This window comes from Carassius auratus, unplaced genomic scaffold (genome assembly GCF_003368295.1).
Source record: "Carassius auratus strain Wakin unplaced genomic scaffold, ASM336829v1 scaf_tig00217396, whole genome shotgun sequence".
Lineage (NCBI taxonomy): Eukaryota > Metazoa > Chordata > Actinopteri > Cypriniformes > Cyprinidae > Carassius > Carassius auratus.
In genome coordinates this window covers 13,540-30,399 of record NW_020529046.1, presented here as the reverse complement: position 1 = coordinate 30,399, position 16,860 = coordinate 13,540, and the positions used below count along the sequence as shown (strand labels likewise).

At 37.4% G+C, this 16,860-nt stretch overlaps 1 pseudogene; it reads left to right on the top strand.

Moving 5' to 3' along the window:
- The first annotated feature begins 78 nt into the window (after positions 1 to 78).
- LOC113100876 (E3 ubiquitin-protein ligase TRIM39-like) lies at positions 79 to 3,632 on the top strand (annotated as a pseudogene).
- Positions 3,633 to 16,860: the final 13,228 nt, after the last annotated feature.

The window sequence follows — 16,860 nt, the reverse complement described above, 5'->3', positions numbered from 1 at the left end:
GCGAATTCTGACCCATTTGGCTTTCCATAGAACACACCCTGAGCAGCTCTGACATCACTGTAGTTCAGTGAGAGACTCGAGAAAGTGAAACTTACTTGATCAACAACATGGACGCCAGAAACCATCGAACTCTTTAAACAACAGAATATTGAGTCGTTCAGAGACACTTGTGAACACATCTGATACTCACAGGTAAGTGATAGAAATATAAGAGAGATTGTCCTGAACAGGTTTCTAATGGCTGTGGTCTGGTTTAGTAGAGTTTTATGTCAGACTGGAATGAGTTGAACAGAAGCAGGTTTAAGCGTGTCAAATACTCAGATACTTTAGTTTTTACTGCACTGAAATGATATCAGAATTGTATTAACAGTATGTCATTAGATCGAACAAAGTTTGGTGTTTCTGTCATTTTGTCACGCGACATAAAGACAAACAGGTAAAACAGGAAGTAAATGACCTGCAGACAAACTGAACACAAACCTGCTTCACTGCAGCTGAAAATCACTTTTACATTACACAATAACTTATGATCATATAATATATTTTGTGGAAAGATTAATCTAATTTTTGATAAAGAGATATATATGTTTTGTTGGAAATATAAAGCTTGTACTTTGTACTTTCTTTAAACAGAAGGTCATAGTTCAGATTGCCTCAGTAAGTTTACGAGTCTCTCACTTTGTTTCAAACGAATGATTGTGTTTCCATCACTATCAGTTCTCACATTTTAACCAGTTAAACTATCATTTTTCTTTAAAAGGCTTTAAGAGGGAAAGAACAATGGCAGAATCTTCACTAACAGCAAGAAAAACCAGGAGACAGAGTTTTGAATATGATCCTCCATGTAAGTCAATAACCCAGAAAAAAACACTTTGACTTTGACATTTCTTATATAATTTTGAAAATGTGCAGGTTCAGGAATGTAAAGCAGATCAAATAATTTAATTCTACATTTATTTATTTATTTATTTTATTTATTTAGGTAAGTGGGTTATGTAATGAGCTTCACATTTAGGTTCTGATCAGCTTGTCTGGGTTCATTTTACAATAATAACCAGCTGACTGTACATGATCTCTTTATATCTGAGTTTCTTCAGCACTCTTTGTCTCTAAACACTCTTTACATTCAACCAGCTTCATGAGGTGCATCATGGGATTCTTCATAAACAGTATTGAAGGAGTTCACACTAATCCTAAATAATGTCTCTTTCCAGTCATGTCATCCTCCATGAGTTCACTGTCTGAGGAGATTCAGTGCTCTGTATGTCTGGATGTGTTCACTGATCCAGTCTCGACTCCATGTGGACACAACTTCTGCAAGATCTGTCTGAATAAGTGCTGGGACAACAGCCAGACCTGCAGCTGTCCATACTGTAAAGAAACATTCAAGCAAAGACCTGATCTCAAGATTAATACCACACTCCGAGAGCTCGTAGATCACTGTAAGAAGAAAAGTCCTGAGAAAACAACTGAAGTTCTGTGTGACTTCTGTGAGGAAAGAAAGCTGAAAGCGCTGAAGTCGTGTCTGGTGTGTCAGAGCTCTTACTGTGAAACTCACCTGGAGCCTCATTTGAGAGTGACACGTTTGAAGAAACACAAACTGAATGGATCCTGTGAGTAATCTGGAGGACTATATATGTCAGAAACACGAGAGACCTCTGGATCTGTTCTGTAGAGATGATCAGACATGTGTGTGTTCATTCTGCACCGAGACAGACAACAAGAACCACAACACTGTTCCTATAGAAGAGGAGAGTCAAGAGAAGAAGGTAGACGTTATTATTCTTTTAAAGGACTGATATCACGAGGAATCAGATTTTATTTCATATTGTGAGTTTAATCTGTGTTATGATAAACGTGTCTGTGTTGTTCTCTCTATAGACTGAACTGATGAAGACACAGAAAGACGTGCAGCTGATGATCCAGAACAGAATCAAGAAGATTCAAGACATCAAACACTCAGCAGAAGTCAGAAAAGTGAGTTTAAAATAATAGAATAAAATAAATGTAAATATTTACCATTTCAACAAACTTCAATGTTTAGAGACATTGAGAAGACATAACAATAACAAAATAAACAAACAATCAAACGAATGACAGATGACTATCAGACTCAAATATCCAGCAACAGCCAATAAAACAAGAAGTAAAATGTCCAGGGCTTGTTCTGCTCTCGTCCAGGGTGCAGAGTGAAGTTTAATACTTCATTTGAGGGATTCTGAAAACACATGTAGCCTATGTATGTGAACAAAAATGTATGAGCAATAGTTACACAGATTCTTCTGTTAGCAAACACTGCTAATAATGTGTTGCCTGTCCTGGTTGAGCAGAGAAACACAGAGAAGGAGAAAGCAGTCCGTGTGGAGCTCTTCACTGATCTCATCCGCTCCATTGAGAGACATCAGACTGAACTGCTGGAGATGATGGAGGAGCAGCAGAAAGCAGCAGAGAAACAGGAGCAAGAGCTGATTGAAGAGCTGGAGCAGGAGATCACTGAGCTAAAGATGAGAAACACTGAGCTGGAGCAGCTCTCACACACTGAAGATCACCTCCACCTCCTACAGGTCAGTCAACATGATCTCTCTGATCAATCATAATGCAGGATATGACATGCTGAAGGATTTCTCCTCTCTCCTGCTGTAGATTCACTCATCCCTGTGCAGCTCTAGAAACACCAGGAACTGGCCTGAGATCAGTATGAAGACTCATGAGACTCTGGAGACTCTGAGGAGAGCTCTGACTCAACTGAAGGACACTATAGATGAGAAACTCACACTAACTGGTACATCAATACACACTGATCAGATAGAAACATGATAGTGTACTCTGTTCTTTAAATATAAGCTTCAGATCTGATTGTTTTCTTGTCATTAGTCTCTACAGAGCTGAAGTGGATGCAGCAGTATGCAGGTACAGTGTGCTGTCTGCACTACACTAGTTTACATTCATACACTCACTGCTTCATTACTGCACTACAATCTGATTCAACACTGGGTGAACTAAAAACATCAGCATCACAGAATATCTGTATTCTCTGTTTTCTCAGTGGATGTGACTCTGGATCCTGATACAGCTAATCCATATCTCATTCTGTCTGATGATGGAAAACAAGTGAGAGATGGAGACATTAGACAGAAACTCCCAGACAAACCAGAGAGATTTGATACATGTGTCTGTGTCCTGGGAAAGGAGGGATTCTGCTCAGGGAGATTTTATTTTGAGGTGCAGGTGAAGGGAAAGACTCAATGGGATTTAGGAGTGGTCAGAGAATCCATTAACAGGAAGGGACAGATCAGACTGAGACCCAGTGATGGATACTGGACTGTGTTTCTGAGGAATGGAGATGAATATAAAGCCTGTGCTGGTCCTCCTGTCTCTCTGTCTCTGAGAGTGAAGCCGCAGCGGGTCGGTGTGTTTGTGGATTATGAGGAGGGTCTGGTCTCCTTTTATGATGTGGAGTCCAGCTCTCATATCTACTCTTTCACTGCTCAGTCTTTCACTGAAAAACTCTATCCATTTTTTAGCCCAGAACCTAATGATGGAGGTAAAAACTCAAGTCCACTGATCATCACACCTGTCAGTTATAATAAATGAATTTACACAATTATCAAATGCAAGATTAAAATAATGAATTTTATTATTAAAAATCTGCAAACATTGTTCTTCTATTTTTTTTTTTTTATAATTTGCTTTAGTTTTTAAAATCTAAATGATTTTAAAAAATAATCTAAATCTAAATTATTTTATGTATATATAATTATTGTTCAGTAAATGATATTTTGTTCAACTTTTCATAAATATTTCTGCTATTTTTCTACCTGACAATGTGAAATTGCCATCTATGCAAAGTTGGTGCAATAAAATAACGTCATAGTTAACAAATACTTTAAAAGTTAAAGTGAAACAGAAATGTTATAGAGGTTTTAGTGTATGACAACATTTTTATACTAGAAAATATTTTATAAAACATGTTAAACTTATATCTCAAACTGATATCTTCAAAAATGACCTTTCAGGATTTGTCTAGATGCAGTATCTAACTTTGTCCATTAGATGTCAGCAAAGCTCAAGACTATTTTTGTCATATTAGTGAATTGATTAATGGTTGTGGAGTAATTAAATGCACAATGTCTATTACAATAACACACACAGTGTATGTAATGTGTGTGTGTACACTATATATATGTATACACACGTGCACAAACTCAGACTTACCTCATTTATCATATAAAGTCCAGCACAGCAGGATCATCATGTAACAGGTTCAGCAAGGCTAGGATTTCTCAGAAGATAATAAAAGAAAAAAGAACAGAAAAACATTTCAGTTATTTCAATGTCAAATAAATAAATACTTACATCGTGCTGCTCTGTGAACCCTTCGAGATTTTAAGAGAACTCATGTAAGTTATACTGGATGACCTGAGGAGAGAAAATTATTTAAAAAAAATGAATTACTCAAAAATTAGGCTAATATCTTACTAGATAACCTCAGTTACATGTAACATGGATGTGTAACTATTAAAAATAAATTAAACAACAACAAATAGTTCAGAAAAGAAAAACAGACTACAGCTGAACAATTATTTCTGAATAAACTTATTTTTTTAGGGAAATAAAAAAAGTATAAATATTACTCTTGTACTGATTGTTATAATTAGCGTATTTTATTAAAATGAATTTGTTGAGCCATATTTATTTCAATAATATTTTAATGTCTGCTTTAAAGTTTCAGGGTAAACTATTCACCTTCAAATGATTTAACATTTCAATAAAACTATTTTTAGTTATTGCAGTATTTAAGTTATACAACGAAATATATTTAAAATCCAACAAAGGCAGATAAAAGCGCAATCTGGAGAAAAAAATAACTTTCACAATAACCCTTTTTAATAATTTGAGTTCCTCCAGGAACCTCTGGAGCACTTTGAGTTCTCGTGTAATGAAAGAGTGACTCCAGAAGCTCAGAACTGGAAACAAAGTGCTTCAAACATCCAAAGAGTTCTTACATCAACTGCAAAGACTATAATGTTTCCTCCAGGAACAATATGATGAGAAAAAGAGCTTCGAGGCACTTAAAATAAATGATTAAGTTCCTCCAGCACTCAAAAGGATTTCTGAGGCACCTTCAGTTTTTAGAGTATTGTTCTTTTCATCTTTTCAGCGAACTATGGTCAGTTATTTCCAAGTTAATGGTCATTTTTACGTAATAAAAAATCATTAGGATATTAAGTAAAGATCATGTTCCATGAAGATATTAAATGTCCTACTGTAAATATATCAAAACTTATTTTTTGATTAGTAATATGCATCACTAAGAATTCATTTGAACAACTTTAAAGATGATTTTCTCAATATTTAGATTTTTTTGCTCCCTCAGATTCCACATTTTCAAATAGTTGTATCTCAACCTAATATTATCATATCATAACAAACCATACATCAATGGAAAGATGATTTATTCAGCTTTGAGATGATGCACAGATCTCAATTTGGACTGGTTTTGTGCTCCAGGGTCACATTTGCATTTATTTTTTCAGCCTGAGTGAACTCTGAAAAGGACAACAAATGACAATAATGATTGTAACATGGAGTCAGAGACGTTCGGATCCATTTGCAGTATTTTATTCGAATGGTCAGACAGGCAGTAATCAGCAAACAGTGTCAAGTATGTGATGGGATATCCAGAAACAGAAACAATATCAGACAGAGAATCACGGGCGGTATACACAATCCACGGTAATACACAGAAAGAACAGACACAGGGAAACCGCTTGGAGTCAGACGGGGCTAAACAAGACTTCACAATGTGTGAGAATCCAAACACAGTATATAAAGAGGAGAGGTAATGGGGAACACCTGGTGGTGATTAACCTAAAGCAAAGGAATATGGGGAATGGGGTTCAAGGGCAGTCCAGCTGACAATTGTGACTTTGTGGCCATGATAAGGCAGGTAGAAAGTTCACACATGGCCTTCATAGCCGTGACAGGACAGACAGTGAGTTCACAGACGGGTACAACTGACACCTCTGGAGGTTCTTCTGCAGTATCAGCTGCCATCTCTGGAAACACAGTAGGTGCCGCTGTCTCAGGAGTCTCTGTCGTGGTGTATGCAGCACAAACACTTCATAAAGCCATCCCCAATGTGGGAAGCACTACAGACAGGGGAAAAAAGTTCAGGAACAGGAGGGCTAGAGTAAATCAGTTTCGGGATAGTGACGAGACTCTGGACGGTCAGCTGGGACACCTGTAGTCTGATGTTCAGAAGGAGGTGGACATCATCAGTCAGGTGCTGCATCAGTATCAGTTGTATTCACCGGATGCTCTCCATTTTATTACGTGTGATTTTAACAAATGTTCTCTGGAGGGAGTTTTACATTTCCAGTAATATATTGACTCTCCTTCAGCAATCAAAAAATACTTGACTTATGTTATGGGTCGATACCAGATGCATATAGATCCTTTTCCAGAGCCCAAATGGTTGTGCAGACCATCTAGTAATGTTGTTTTTCAAAGGAATATGGGTTTGGAAACTGGACACAGTTACGATCGCAGCTCCATATGTTTCGCTGTGGTTATATTTAAGATGCTGTAGATCAGGACCAGTTTAATAGTTTAAGTGGAAAGAATAAAAAAGATGCAGCAGTTTAAGAGATATCGTCAGCTGAAGGACAACAGAAATGTCAAAGAGCTCATTTGTGGTCTGATGTGCACATGTCTGTGAGCTACTTTCAGTCTGACAAATAGTGCAACAGTGAACTGACTGATGGAATTAAAGAACAGAATCATATTTCACTTCACTGTTCATAATAAAGGCAATCAAAGTTATTTTAACTAAACATTGCAGAAATAGTAGGCTACTTGTTTGCACAGTGTGTATCTGACTCTGATGTTCATTTCTAAACTTGGTCACCACTCTTAACCAATCATCTTCCTTTGCAGTTGTGGTCATATCTTCCTTTCTATAACCGTCGAATGCATCAGAACAAGCCACACTGACATGTTTCTAGCACTGACTAACAAGAATGAAGATTAAAAAGTACAGTGGTGTGAAAAAGTGTTCCTGATTTCTTATTTTTTTGCATGTTTGCCACACTTTAATGTTTCAGATCATCAAACAAATTCAAATATAAGTCAAAGACAACACGAGTAAACACACCATGCAGTTTTTAAAATGAAGGTTTTTATTATTAAGCGGAAAAAACATCAAAAACTACATGGCCCTGTGTGAATAAGTGTACGACAGAAGTGCACGAGCGTTCTCTCTCTCTCTCTCTCTCTCTCTCTGGCGTTGGAGAGCGTTCTTTCCTTTACTTTTCCTTTTTACCCTACTTTTTCTTTGATTTAGTTTCTCTTTTTTGTTTCTTTCCCCCTACTTTAATTGTTAAAAAAAAAATCGCACCGAGTGTCGGTATGGCGGCTGTTCCGGTGCAAGGAACGGCCTGCTTATCCCTTCAGTGGCTGCAGGTGTGTGCCGGAAGCAGGTGTAACGGTTGAAGGTTTGTTGGTGGCGGTAGGACAAAAGATTGGGTTTGATAACATAATCTCTGGCTCGCGAATGAACAAAGCGGTCGTAGTATTTTTGAAAGCTGAAGCGTAGTTAATATTTTGACTGTGGATGGGTTGTGGGTGAAGGAAGCTTTTGTTCCGGTTTCACCGCTGTCTGGCCCAGCTACTAAAATCACAATTTCAAATGTCCCGCCGTTTGTTTCAAACGATGTAATAAAATAAGTTATGCGATTTGGGAAAATTGCAAGCCACATGAGATCGATTCCATTTGGGTGCAAAAATTCGGCGCTAAAGCATTTATTGTCTTTTCGACGTTAATTTTTTATGTTCTTAAGCGCCCAAGATCGATCCTTAGAAGTTTCTTTTCGAGTCAAACACGAAGATAATTCGTACATGGTGTACGCGAGCACAGAGAGCTTGAAATGTTACGATTGTGGAGTTGTCGGACATAAACGCGACTCGTGTCCGCATAAAGTGCGCGATGAACATCTGCCTTTAACTATTGCATCTAGAGCTGAAGAATCAAATGGAGAACTTCAAGCGATTGAAAGGAATAAAGACACTGCGCAGATTGATAGAGTGACGGAGGAGGTGAAGGAACAAGATGAGGTGAGTGGATTTGTTTCTAAAACTGTGAGTGATGACCAGCATGGATGCAGTTATACTGTTGGAAAGCCTGCTAGTGCTCGTGGTGCTACGGATAAGATGGTGAATGAATGCAGTGTAGAGGATGTGATACAACACTCTCTAGTGACTCAGGCTAAATGTTCAGAGGAGGATGTAGGAGATGAAATGGATGGTTTATCTCAGAGTACTGAAGATAGCGTGAGAGAGGAACAGTGGTCTGAGATGGAAAGAGAAAGTGATTTGTACACTGTTGAACAAATTTATAGTTTTCTCGATGAAACAAAAGGGAAAGCAGGAGTAGAAATTGGTGACTTTTTTCCTGATCTTGACAAATTTGTTTCTTCAGTAGCTTGGGCACGAAAAATGAGTAATTGTACTGAGCTCTATCAACAGAAAAGGTTCGGCTTAAGAAACACATCACATCTGCTAGACAAAAAATTAAAACGTTTGGAAAGGAGCAATTAACGAAGGGGAAAGTTAAAGACTCATGATGGGTTTTAATTTATCTTTATTGCTTTCTTTCCTCTCTCTTTCTGATGGAGATCTTACGAGTAGGATCACTAAATGTGAATGGGATGAGGGATATGAAAAATTGTGTATTTCTTTCTGAGATTATTAATTTGAAAGAGTTAAATGTTATCTTCTTGCAAGAAACTCCCAGTAACTTAGACAATGAAGTTGACTGGGGGCTATGGTGGAAGGGAGAACAGGGAGAACAGTTTTTAAGACAACAACATGATGGAGATTTTGTTGTTTTCGGTGGAGACTGGAACTGCACTTTAGATTTCGTTTTCGATAGGAATGGGGAAGAACCACATCAAGTGTCAGCCACTTGTCTTGCTAGATTGGTAAATAATTTTCACTTATCAGATGTATGGAGAGAAAACAATCCTTTAGTGAAACAGTACTCTTGGGTGAGTTTTAGTAATGACACACTTTCTGCTCGTTTAGACAGGTTTTATCGATCTCATAATATGAGGAACAGGACCCTGAATTCAACTATTACTCCTGTCTCTTTTTCAGACCACAAACTAATCACAGTTGAATGTAGTCTCATAACAAAAACCTATAAGAGTTCTTATTGGCATTTTAAGGTTAAATTGTTGCAAGACACATTCTTTTGTGAAAATTTTCAGAATTTTTGGGAAGTTTGGAAGACTGAGAAAGGAAGATATTACAATATTATTCAGTGGTGGGAGATTGGGAAAGTGTTTATTAAGGAGTATTGCCAACAATATTCTTCTCACTCTACCCTGTTTTTGAAGAAAACATTAGAGAGTTTGGAGAAAGAACTTAAGATTATTGAAGGGAATATGATTGTAAACGCTTCTCCTAATTTGAAGGATATGTGGACTGAAAAGAAAAACTGTTTGAATTTAATCCTTGATGAAAAAGTCAAAGGAAAACTTATAAAAAATAGTTTTTTAACAAAAACAGACATAAATGCTCCTACATCCTTCTTTTTTGATTTAGAACGGAAGACTAAACATGGAAAAAAGATGTTGTTTTTAAAAGTTAAGGATGGACACCTTGTTTCAGACCCGGAAAGGATGCGTAGGCACTAGGCATGCAGTGGATTTTTATACTGAATTATATTCTGCTGAGTCCTTAAATGAACAATGTAGACATGAACTTTTACAAGATCTTCCTGAGCTATCTATAGAAAAAAAACAACTTTTGGAAGCACAACTTACGTTTAATGAACTGACCTCAGCAGTAATGGATCTCTCATCAGGACGGGCACCAGGGATTGATGGACTTCCTGACGAATTTTATAAATGTTTTTTTGAAGTTGCTCAGAAATGTATAAGTGAAGGATGTTTAACAAGTTGTCAGCGTGCTATTTTAACATTGCTTCCAAAGAAGGGAGATTTGACGCTACTAAAAAATTGGAGACCTGTAGCTATCCTATGTTCAGAATATAAAATTCTCTCTTAAGTGTGTTGCTAAAAGGTTAAATGATGTACTGCATGAAATTATTCACAAGGATCAGTCATATTGTGTAAGGGGCAGATCTATTGCAGATCATTTACATTTGATGCGGGATCTGTATGACTATGCTTTTTACAACAATGTTGATGTTGGGTTTTTGTCAATGGACCAAGAAAAAGCCTTTGACAGAGTTGATCATATTTTTCTTTTTGAGACTCTGAAGGCTTTTGGATTTGGAGAAAAAATTATTTCATGTATAAAATTGCTTTATAATGAGGCAACTTGCTTGATAAAAATGGGTGGCGGTCTCAGTGTCCCCATAAAGGTTCAGAGGGGTATTAGACAAGGTTGCCCTATCTCAGGGCAGCTTTATAGCATTGCTTTTGAACCGTTACTCTGTAAATTAAGAATATGATTAATGGGACTGCAAATCAGAGAAATAGATTTTTCCCAGTGTATTAAAATGTCTGCATATGCGGATGATCTTACAGTCTTAATAAGAGGCAATCAAGATGTTGATGTTGTCAAAAATTGTTTAAAAACATATGAAAAAGCATCCTCTGCAAAAGTCAATTGGGGCAAAAGTGTGGCAGTATGGTGTGGACAATAATGGTCCCATCCTTCCTGGAGAGTTGAAATGGGGAAGAGAAGGTTTTAAATATTTAGGGGTGTTTTTAGGATCTGAAGATTATAGAAAACAGAATTGGGAGGGACTAGTGGAGAAAACATGTGCTCGGTTGTCTCGATGGAAATGGTTGCTCCTTCAGTTATCCTATAGGGGTAGAGTTTTGGTCTGTAATAATCTCATTGCTGCTACTTTATGGCATAAAATGATGATTTTAGAACCTCCATAAGAAGAACTGATAATGGACATTCAGAAAAAACTAGTGATTTTTTTTGGTCGGGGTATCACTGGCTAAAAGCACCAGTACTTTATCTCCCCAGGACGGAGGGAGGTCAAGGACTCATTGACATCAGATCTAGAATCAAAGCTTTCAGACTTCAGACAGCACAAAGACTCTGGTATGGTGAAGAAGTGAGCTGGCGTGTGGTAGCCCATGGCCTCCTGAGAAGAGCAGGTAAAATGGGTTATGATCATCAACTGTTCTTAATGGACATCAATAAGCTGGATTTAACTGGTTTGTCTTCATTCTACAAGTCAATGTTGAGAGGGTGCACTCTTTTAAACGTTTGCAGAGATCTAAACGGTGAACAGAGTCAGTGGTTATTGGAAGAACCCTTGATCTTTAACCCAAAAATCAATGTGGATGTTCTAAAATCAACGTCTGTAAGGAATGCTTTATGGTCTGCAAATATTGTAAAAATTAGAGACTTAATGACTGATGATGGATGGATCTCTGCAGATACTCTGGCTACCAAGCTTGGAATAAGATCAGTCCGAGTTGTGCAAAGGCTGTTGAACCATCTATATGAGAGCATGCCGGTGGACTACAGAGACTCTTTATTTTTACACAAAGAAGAAAATGCTTCTTTACCAGAACTGGATATTACAGCTGTGACTGGTTTGTGGCAAGAAAGTGACGGTGGTATTCTATCCTTTAAGACACCTCAACTTGGACGTTTCAGAGACATTGGGAAAAAAGCTACTTATATTTGTTATGCGTAAAAGTTCTTCATTGTTGTGCACTTGAGACTGTAAAAGAGACTAAATGGACAGAATTTTTTGGATCAGACTCTTCCCTGAAAGGTAGCTGGAGGACCATGTACAAGCCCCTCATTGAAGAAAGGTCTGGAGACCTGCAGTGGCGTGTTGTACATGGTATTATAGCTACAAACAGACACAGAGCACATTTTGATCCACTAGCGGGGATAGGGTGTCCTTTCTGTGAACGGCAGGAGACAGTTTTTCATTTGTTTGCTGACTGTAGCAGGTTATTGCCTCTCTTTCAAATTCCTGGAGGTGGTGTCAGACATTAGGAGAAGTTTTCACACTTGAGTTTTATATCTATGGACCTAAATACAAAAGTTTTACAAAAATGCAATTTTTGATTCTTGCATTTTATTTGAGTTGACCCGGAACATTTATTTGATGACCTTTTCGTCGCCACGTTGATTACGTTTAAGGTGAACCGCTACACGTGCAGGATTAGTTCAGCAAAAAGATGGAGCAGTACGTTCTTTTTAAAGGAAGCAAAAGGGTAACGTTGAAGGACGATGACATGAGCGCGGAGAAGATAGGTCGAATTTTTCAGGTGAGTACAAACATCAGTATTATTAGTTTACAGAGAAAAAACACATGATCTTCGAAATGCACGGTAACTTTTTTCGTTCAGCTTTATTACTAACGTTACATGTTTCAAACTAGCTTTACAGTAAAAAATCAATAAGAGAAAATTAGCTAATCAATGCTGGATAGATAAATGTAAGCAAACAGTGTCGATACTGGCAAAGTGTAATCAATTATGAAATGAAAACAATTCGGCCATAAATCAGTCATAAAGACAGTGGTGTTATCACATGGAGTTGTGGTTATTAACCTTGACCTTGCTATTGTTTTTAAGGTTTCATCGCAGACTCTGTATTTGACAGATGATTCGAATATAGCAATTTTCCCGGCACAGTCGGGTTACTTCAGTGCCCTAGACTTCACTGCACGTGGGCATTATGAGGTCCATGGGGATGAAGTGGAGAAAGAGGTTCTCACCCCAGGAACACCCCTCTCAACCCCAACAGCCTCCCAGCGTTTCTCCTTCACACGCAATACTCCACCCTCTGCAGCTGCTGGTTCACCTGCGGCGGCTGTTGCAGGACCTCCGAAAGCCGCCATGACTCCATCATTTCAGAGGTAACTTATCCTTATTTTATTTATGCATGTTATGTTAGAAAGATTCTCAGTAAAGCTTTGAAAAACAGCTAGATTTCATTTATATTGATCATTTTCACAGTCAAAAGACACTACTATTTTATTTTAGACACTACTATTTGTATCATGGGCACCAAAATGTCGAAAAGCACACAGGTTCAGTTGGCTCCATGTAGCATAATTTATTAACAAAAACGCCTAAAAATTTAGTGATTTATACTTTAGTTTGTGTGTGTGTGTGAAAGAGAAATTAAATTCTGAACTTGTCATGCACATAATGTCTCCAGATCCATTTACATAGCTGATTTAGTAAACGGCAAACTGAGGCCAAGCAGGATGGTGGTAGTTCGTTTCATGAATGTGAGGCTACAGTACATGGCATTATTGGGAAAGTTCAAGATGCTCTTGGCAGTTATGATCCTGTAATTCTCACCGATGCCCAGGGCAATGAGATACTTGACTCTGAAGGAACTAAAGGTGCATATTTGTCAATTTGTTTGCATTTTTAATCTGTTTTAAACCTCAAAAGTAATATGACAATTTTTCATGGCATGTCACCTCCACGTGCTCAGGATCCATCTACTGGAAGCAAAATGCCCGCAAGGTATTTGCCATTGCAGAGCACGACTTCACAGAATTTCAAGGCAGCAAGAGGAAAAGAAGGTACAGAATTAGTATTTGTGAGTAAATATTTTTTTCAAATGCACAAGTCCATTCTAATTTATTTTAAACTAAATTTAGCTCAAGTCGGAAAGATGATGAAACATCAAGTCTACAAGATGTCTATGATAAGAGAGAAGAAGTGGTGCTGGCGTCACAGGGCCTTCAGCAAGTTATCTCAACTATCAAAGAGCTTTCTGAGCTGTCCAGTCAAACACCTGCCAAAACCTTGACTGAAGTCCAAACAGAGAAAATAAAAGCAGCTTTCACTTGCATAGTCTGCAAAGGTAAGAGGTTAACCATATCTTTATAAACTGATGGAAGGGTTTGGATGTATTCACTTTAAAATGAGGGACAGAAACCGCTTGCATTTCATAAAAAAATTAAATTTGCTTTCTGAAAATGAATAAAAATCACAAGAGAGTTTATAACAATATGAGTAATTATTTTGGGGCTTTGATAGCATGAGATAATCATTATTTGTGTTTATGGGGTGGTTTCCCAGACAGGGCTTATCCTAGTCCCAGAAAATGCATGTTTGAGCTGCCTAAATTTAAAAACATCTTGTAATTGTATGTCTTAAAATATATCAATGCCAACTAAGGCCTAGTCCTGGATTAATCTAAACCCTTTCCAGGAATTGGAAACTGCCCCTTTATGTACCTTTTTCCAGGTAGTTGGATAATAAAGTTTGCCTTTTTTAAACACCCCATCTCTGCACAATAACTGATTTTTTTTTTTTTTTGTAACATTTTGTTTTTTAGGACCCATTGATCAACCAGTATTTGCCACCTGCTGTAGAAGCCTGATCGGATGCAAACTTTGTGTTGATCAATGGATGGCTACTTCATCACAGTGCTTAAAATCCAGAGAGGAAGCTCTTAGCAACAACATCTTTCTTGCAGCAGGTCTCTCTGAAGCTTTGTTAGCTCTTGGTGACATCATTAGGGTAGAGTAGGCCTACATTACCCAGGAAAAAAATGTTTAGCTGTTCAGCAATTCAAGTTTAGTTCAGTAGTTTATTTGACAGTTGTTGTGTAAAGTTTTGTTGCACAACTACTTAAAACAAGAACTAAAAAGAAATACTTTAATTTATCAGCATCATGTTGATGCTTAAATTTGTGTGTAATATTTTGTTTCTAGAAAAAACTCTCGATGGAAAGCAGCATTGAACAATTAGAAGGCATGCTCTTTAAGAGTATCTTTGAGTTCAATTTACTAAACAGACCAAAGGCAAAAAGTTTTTATTGACCGTATTATTGAGCAAGTAAGTGATGTCTGGCCACTTTTCTGAAAACAGTCGTTCCACTGTAGCCTTCTCATGTTCACTTGTAAAAGGGTCTGTTCCAAAGGCCGAAACCCTTGTCAAAGATGATCCCAGTGTGTTCATGTACAGATCAGCTGCTTCACTTCCATGAGGCAGTAGTGCTGCTGAGATTTGTTTTGCACAACCATCCTGTGCAATCTGGTTGGGGATTCCTTTTCCTGTAGTAAATGGGACATGTTAACTTGTAATAAATGTTTAAATGTCAACTGCTTGTCAAGAGTTTTTAAACATTATTTAGCATACCAGGAATCCTGTGGTTGTTCCATGCCTCTACTACCCTGCTAATGCCCAGATGACACAGCTGACAGACAAGGTTAGACACACAGTCTCTTGTTGGGGTGCAGTCCATATCAATCAGTTCTTGGTCGACCAGCTGAACAAGAGCCTCCTTCAAAGGGTAATTAACCCTGTTGTTTATTTCAGGCCAAATTCTCTCAATTGTGTGATTCTGATGAATGAAAGGAATTAAACGGGCTGTTTTATAGAGTAAAATCATCAGATTCCTAAAATTATATCATTTTTTATTAAAATAATTTTTATTATGAACATGTCATCTTATTTAAAAAAAAAAAACTAAAATTTGGAAACCAACCCTTAAATACAAGTGATTGTAAAACAAGTTTGTATACGTTTTAATTGTATTAAGTTGTGAGTTTTCAGTAGTTCAAATTTGAACCACAAGACAACACCTACCTTTGTTGATGTGGTCTGACGATATGGTGGTGTTGCTGTATTCATTCTGTGGTCAGCAAGAATTTCTTGCATAAATAGAGTCAAGAAAAACTCTTTTCCATGGTCCACCCTTATCTGGTCCCACATTCCATTGTTGATTACTGCAGGCCTTAAATTATATGATTTAAATAGAAATTGCTTTATACACACACACACACAAACAGTAAGTGTTTTGGAATACAAACCTGTACACTTCATCATAGATAATGAGGTTATTCTTTACTGGCATACAGGAATATGCCATTATCTTGCTGCTATAGCCATCAATTGCTAGGACATGTGTAGCTCCAAACATGACCAATTTTTCGTTTTGATCTAAATGGAGTTTGTGGCCTGTGTAAGTGGCACAGTAAGGTATGGGATTAAGATTCCGTACACCCTGAGAAGAGTAAAAAAAAAAAAACTGTTAATGAGTTACATTGTTTTTATTTTTTGTGACCCTGGACCACAAAACCCGTCTTCGAAGCAAAGCACGGGTATAGGCTTTATGTAAAAGCTAAAAATGAATTGTATGGGTCGAAATGATTATTTTTTCTTTTATGCCAAAAATCATTAGGATATTATTTAAAGATCAAGTTCAGTGAGGATATTTAGTAAATTTCCTACTGTAAATGTGTATATAAAAATTTGTGAGTGGATGCAGTTAATGACTTCATTTGGACAACTTGTATAGTATAATCTCAATTAAAAAAAATGCAGAAATGATGTAATATAATAAAGCAAATGTTGTTGTAGCAGTAATTTTGTGGTACGTAATGCTATTTAAATAGCCTGGGGCAATATAAGTATTGTTAATAATAATCATAATAACAAACTAACTTACACTGCATCACATTTCATGATATGGTCGATTTATTGTCCGGAGGGCTCGTCCAACCCTACTTTCTGCTGCTCGAATTCCCTTGGATGTCAAATAACCGCTCATCAATTTACGACCGTAGGTTGGTCCTGTCTAGAGGGATGGAAAGAATAATTTAAATCAATTTTGTTTACAACAGGCCGTGTGCTCGCCAAAACATTTCAATGAGACTTAAAACAGGCGCTCTTCTGAAAACACCTTGGCCGCTTGACATCGTTTCTTTTTTCGAGATGCTTTGTGGAATATCCGCTGAAACGATGTGTATCCTACAGTACTTAGCATGCATGGGTGGAAAGGGCAGAGAGTGGACTCTAGTTGGGGACTTTTTGTGTATTTTTTTTAAACCATAAATGCAGAAAATATCTCCATGTGGCGTAGCGCTTTACCCACAGT